The following is a 6,682-nucleotide window of genomic DNA, read 5'->3' on the forward strand; positions in this document are numbered from 1 at the left end:
ACTGGGGTGAGATGATATCTCATAGTTGTTTTGATTTGAATCTCTCATAGAGCTAGGGATTTTGAACATTTCATGTATTTGTTGGCCATCTGAATGTCTTCTTTGGTGAAGTGTCTGTTCATATCCTGTGCCCGTTTTTCAATTAGATTATTTACCTTTATCTTGTGGTGCTCAAGTATTTTATAAATTCTAGATATAAGTCCCTTATCTGACCAAATACTTTTTCCTAGATTTTGGATGTGTATACGGATTTGATTCTTAGAAGGTCCCATTCATCTATTTTATCTTCTCCTGGTTGTATATGTGTAATTTTCTTTGAGAAGATCCTTTGTGCTTCTGGTTAGATTTACTCCCAAGTATTTAATCTTGCAATTAGCTATTGTGAAGGATATTGTTTTTCTTAGCTCCAACTCTGTATTCTCTTTGTCAGTGTAGAGATAGCCAACTGATTTTTGTATGTTGACCATGTATCCTGCCACTTTGCTGAATTGGTTAACTGTGTCCAGTATTTTCTTGCTGAGTCTTTAGGGTTTTTAAAGTAGACTATCATATCATCTGCATACAGAGATAATTTTTACCTTCTCTTTGCCAATTTGGATACTTCTTATGTCCTACTCTTGTCTTATTGCTATCGCTAAGAATTCCAATATACTATTGAATAAGAGGTGATAGTGGGCATCCTTGCCTATTCCTATTCTTAAAGGCAATGCCTTAATCTTTCTCCATTGAGAATAATGTTGGCTTTCAAGTTTGCATATCTACTTTTTCCTATGTTGAAGAAATCCCCCTCTAATCCTATTTTTCTGAGTGTTTTAATCAGGAAAGGGTGTTGGATTTTGTCAAAGGCCTTTCCTGCATCAATTGATAGAATCAGTGGTTCTTATTCTTTGCTTTGTTAATATGATGAATGACTTTCCTTGTTTTTCTTATGTTGAACCATCCTTGCATACCTGTTATGAATCCCAGCTTGGTCATGGTGAATTATTTCTTTGATGTATCATTGGATTCTATTGGCTAATATTTTATTCGGGATAGTTTTCTATTTTGGTAGTGTTCTTTCCTGGCTTTGGTATTATAAAATGAGTCTGGGAGAAGTCCATCTTTTTCTATTTTCTGCAATAGTTTATGTAAAATTGGTGACTGTCCTCTGAATGTTTGATAAAATTCACTTGTAAAACCATCTGGTCCAGGGCTTTCTTTGGCTGGAAGTTGTTTTATTACCTTTTCAATTTCTTCTTTTGTAATGGTTTTGTTCAGGTGTTCAATTTCCATTTGTGTCCATTTACATTGGTTGTGCATTTCTAAGTATTTGTCCATTTCCTCTAGTTTTCATATTTGTTTGAGTGTAGTTTTTTTTAATAATATTCTAATGTTAGCCTTTTTATTTTAGTTGGTTCTGTTGCGATGTTGCCCATTTTATCTCTTATTCAGATCATTTTCCTTCTTTTGTTAGTTTTGCTAGTGGTTTGTTGATTTTATTGACCTTTTCAAAGAACCAACTCCTAGTTTTGTTGATGATTTCAAATTTTTTTTGTTTTCTATTTCATTTATTTCTGCTCTAATTTTTATCATTTCAGTTTTTTTCTAGAGTGTGTCAGGTTCTTGCTGTTCTTTTTCAATTTTTGGAGATGTTGGGTTAGAGAATCAATGGTCTTTCCTGCCTTTTGATGTGTTTGCTTATTGCTATAAATTGGCCTCTGATTACTGTTTTGGCTATTTCCTAGAGGTTTTGGTAAGTGGTGTTTTTATGGTCATTTGTTTCAAGAAACTTTTTAATTTCCGTTTTTATTTCTTCTAATACCCACTCATGCTCCAGCAAGGCTTGAACTTGTTCAGCTTCCAAATGTATTTTTTTTCCTCCTTTATCCTCTTGTTATTAATTTTTCATTTTGTAGCATTGTGGTCTGAGAAGATGCTTTGTACTATTTCTGTGTTTTTTAAATTTATCGATGCTAGCCTTGTGACCTAAAACATGATCTATTCTGGAGAACGTTCCATGCACTTTGGAAAAGAAAGTATACTGTGGGGTTTTTTTTTGGTGCATTAGCCTATACCTATCTATGAGGTCGAGTTATTTTATTGTGTGGTTTAATTCTTCAGTATATTTGTTGAATTTCTTTCTCGTAGTTCTCTTTTCTTGAGAGTGGTGTGTTGACGTCTCCAAGTACTCCAAGTGTTTTCTATTTCATTTTTCACTTTTGTTAATGTTTGTTTTATGTATTTTGCAAGTCTTTTATTTGGTGCATAGATATTTATGATTGTTATGTCTTCTTTTTGTATTGACCCTTTAAGCATTATGTAGTGACCTTCCTTGTCCTTTGTGAAGGTTTTTGCATTGAAATTTTTTTAAAATTTTTATTATTTTGTGTGTGTGTACCATCAAATCAGATCTGACTGGGTCATGAGGAGATTGTCCTTCCTTATTCAGCACAGCATCTGGTGGATTTGAACCATTCACCTCTGGGATTGCAGTGCAGCTTCTTGCCACTAGGCCACCAGAGCTTGCCAACATTAAAATTTATTTTATCAGAGATTAATATCATTACTCCTTTTTTCTGGTTGCCATTTGCTTGATGTATTTTTCCCCCCACCCTTTTATTCTTTCTTTATCTTCATTTTTCAGGTGTGTCTCTTGTAGACAACATATTGATGGATTTTTGGTGTTTGTTTTTTTTTTTAAATCCAATCTGCTACTCTTTTTTCTCTTCAGTGGTGCATTTACACCATTCACATTCAGTGTGGTTATTGAGAGGCAATGTTTTATTGCTATCATTTTGTTGTGTTCTTTTTGGTGTTGTTGCTAGTTACTTTGGTCCATGCTGCTTTCTGTGGCACTTCTGTAAGGACATCTCTCAGTGTTTCCTGAAATACTGGTCTTGTTTTTACAAAACTTCCTTAGGTTCTGTTTTCCTGGGAATATCTTGATCTCTCCTTCATATTTGATGGACAGTTTCACTGGGTACAGTATTCTTGGTTGACAATTGTGTTCTTCGAGTGTTTGATATATGTCATTCCCTGTCTTCTTGCTCACATAGTTACAGCCGAGAAGTTGGCAGATAACTTATCCACTCTCCCTTTATAGGTTACTCTTTGTTTCCCCCTCGTTGCTTTCAGAATTCTCTCCTTATCTTTGGTTCTGGCAAATTTGACTATGATGTTTGCCTTGGTGTTTTTCTTTTGGGGTCTATTCGACATAGTGTTTGCTCAGCTTCTTGAATATATAATCTCTCATTCTTCATTATGCCTGGGAAGTTTTCTTCTAGTAATTCTTCCACATTTTTGGTGCCTTCACTTGCTTCTTCCTGTTCTGAGATTCCAATGATGCACATGTTATTTCTCTTGATTGTGGTTCCACATTATTCTTAGTTTTTCTTCTTTTTTTATTCTGTGTTTTGCTCTAGCAGTTTAGTGGTGACAATTTTGTGTTCTATTTCACTGGTTCTGTGTTCCATCTCTTCAACTCTGTTCATTTGTCTCTTCATTATGTTGACAGCATCTGAGACCTTGGACCTCATATTTTGGATCCTGATTTCTTGTTTTTCCACTACCTTGAATGCCTTGTTAGTTTTATCTGCATTGTTTTGGATTGTTTTTTAAAGTTCCTCCTGATTTTTGCTTGCAGTGTCCTGTGATTCTTCAAGTTTGTTTTTCACCCATTGAAAATATTGAATCATTGTTCTTTTGAATTCTGTGTCAGAAAGTTCCATCAGACTTTCTGGCTTCAGGAAATCCATTGCTATTGTTTCACTTTTGAGGGGTGATAACTTGCTTGTGTGGGGAGTGAGGTAGTCTGCTTCTTTTGGGACATTGCTGTGGTAGAGTTTTATGTGCCTGAGGTGATAGCTGCTTCTTCATCTAATTTCACTGCTCCAGAAGAAGGTTGGGCAGGCACAAAAGTGGATGCACATAGGGTGGGTGCATGTGCAGACACACACAGTGAGGTGGACACACACACAGATGCACATGGGAGGGGAGTGCGGGGGATGTCTGAATAGAAAACCAGGAAGTCTTGGTTTTCTCCTAGAGAACTGATTCTGCCACCCCAGTTGACCTCCAGCTATCTCACTCCTTCCTGGTTAAGGTGATGGGGTCATATAATTGGTCCAGCAATTAACCATCATCCCTCTAGGTACCTCACTCAACTTCCCACTGTGCTGCTTGCTCCGGGTCCCACCACATCTCCCTATTCCCTAGTGTGGCTCGCTGCTCCCCACCATGGCTAGCTGCACCCCACAGAGGCTCACTGTACCCCGCCACCAAGACTTTCTGTACCCCGCTGACACTCACTGCACTCTGCCAATGCTTACAGTTCCTGTAACTCTCAAATGTCCATGCTGATCCACAGCAATGTTTTGAGAAGCACCTATATATTTGTTCTCCCTTTTTGGCTGAAAGCTTTCACACAGCAGTTTGTTCCCCGAAGTACCTGAGTGAGCATGGAGGAAGCCTGTTGTTCCCTTCTGCAAGTGGTTTCTCACCTCCACTGAAGGGCCCAGGACCTCCCTGATTTAAGGGGTCTCGGTGTGGTCAGGCCAAACAGCAGTTTGTTCCCCAAAGCACCTGCTTGCTCTTGGCAGGTGGGTCCCACAGCAACTCAGAAGGAGGCTTCTGGCCAGGACTCAGCTGGTGGCTTCTGCTGGGGCTCACAGCTCACTGCTTCTGACTTAAGGGGTCCCACATGGTCAAGCCAGACAGCAGTTTCTCCCCAAATAACTGTGGGAGCACTGCAGGCAATGCTGTCCTGTGCTTCCTGCTATCCCACGCTTCCTGATGTCCCACAACTAGAAAGTTCTTATTGAGCAGCAAAGTATCAGAGGAAGAGAAGGTAGACATTCTTTTTTTCTCCTCTATTTTTTAGACATTCTTTTGTGTAGATTTTTTTCTTTATTTTTTTGTTTGGAGCATAAATTTATAAGCAAATTGGTTTCCATTCAAATCATTCAAAAACTTTTTCTTTAATAACAACTACAATATCTATTATGTAAACTATACCATTCTCACATCTTCCCTGTGATTCTTCCGTCTGGTAATTTTCATGTATTACCGCTTCCTGTCATCGTCGTCTTCTCCTCCTCCTCCTCCTTCTCCTCTTCCACCTCCTCCTGTCCCCTTCCTCCTCCTTCCCGCTTCCTCTTCCTCCCTCTTATCCTTCCTCCCTCTTATCCTTCTCTCCTCCTCCTCCTTCTCCTTTTTCTTCTTCAAAACAACTAAGTTTGTTACAGTTGGTAAGACAAAGTGTGAGGGACAAAGAGAGATGCCCTAAATATATACTGACACAGTGATTTTGACATGTGCTCAAATATAGCAATGGTTGTGAACTCTTCCTGCCTTCTGAGTGGTATACCTCAGCACATGCTGCCTGATCCTGTAGAGTTCACCATTCTGAGGAGTTGTAGCTGTGTTCACCATGTAGACCTGTCTGTCTGTTGTTCTGATGAAAGTGGAGCCACAGGGTGAACCCAGTTCTAGGCTCACAGGCTGCACAAGGGCTGTCATTGTCTTTGGCATGTCACCAATCTCTATGGGATCAGGAAGCCTGGCCATTTTTATGTTTTTGTTTGTTTGTTTTGCTCACTTTTTCCACCCACTCTATCTGGTACTTGTTTCAATACTCCTTTTGTTAGAGTGGTCAGCAATGGTTGTCAGATACTGTCTCGTTCTTCAGTTTCAGATCTTTGGGACTACTAGTCCTCTGCACTAATTGTTCTATGCATATTTGATTTTCTTTCCTCCTTTTTGCTCCAGATAAGGAGAGATCAATAGTGATATATTAGATGGCTGCTCATATACATTGTAAATGTAAAATTACTAGCTAATGTGATATCCTCAAATAAGGAAAATAAGGCTATTATAAATAGTTGCCAGTACTTTTAATTAAGAAGGAAAATGGCATTTTCATATATTCAGACAACTTTTTCATGGTTGAGATAATTTTTTTCATCAACAGGTACAATTAATCCAATTCATTCAATAAAGGACCATTGCATTTTATTTCTTTTTTAGCATTGTGAGCTTCCCATGATTAGATTTTTTTTAAAAAAAAACAACAACCATGATTTTAATGAAAGTTTACAGAAAAACTGAGTTTTCATTCATTCAGTGTTGGATTTTCCTCCCTTCTCCTCACTTCCTCTCCCCTAGTCCACTTCGCAATGCACCTCTTGTTCCAGATTGCTTTCATACATATAAATGCCTAATCATACATTCCTTTCAAGACAGTTCTTCCCCTCATCTGGTCCAATACAATGTTCATTATCTATCCTTTCTTTTCATATTCTCCCCGAACTCCTCATATCTGTCCTATTTTATAACAGTAGTGTTATGCAATATCTGTCCTTTACTAACTGAGATATTTCACTCAGCAAAATGTCTTCCAGGGTAACCCATATTCTGTAATGTTTTACAAATTCACTGTTTTTCAATACTGAATAATAATCTATTGTGTGAATATACCCTAGTTTTTCTATCCCTTCATTTGTTTATAGGCACTGGAGTTGCTTCCATCTCTTTGCTTTTGTGAATAACACAGCAATAAACATGGGTGACTATATATTTGTTTGAGTTGTGGCTCTGGTTTCTCTTGAGTATATTCCCAAAAGTGGAACCGCTAGGTTAAATGGTATTTCTTTTTCTTTTTTTTTTATATTTGTTTTTTTTCCTATAATTATATTTTATTAATTTT

The sequence above is a fragment of the Elephantulus edwardii genome, unplaced genomic scaffold (genome assembly GCF_000299155.1).
Source record: "Elephantulus edwardii isolate Elephantulus edwardi_28Jun2011 unplaced genomic scaffold, EleEdw1.0 scaffold00209, whole genome shotgun sequence".
Taxonomy (NCBI): domain Eukaryota; kingdom Metazoa; phylum Chordata; class Mammalia; order Macroscelidea; family Macroscelididae; genus Elephantulus; species Elephantulus edwardii.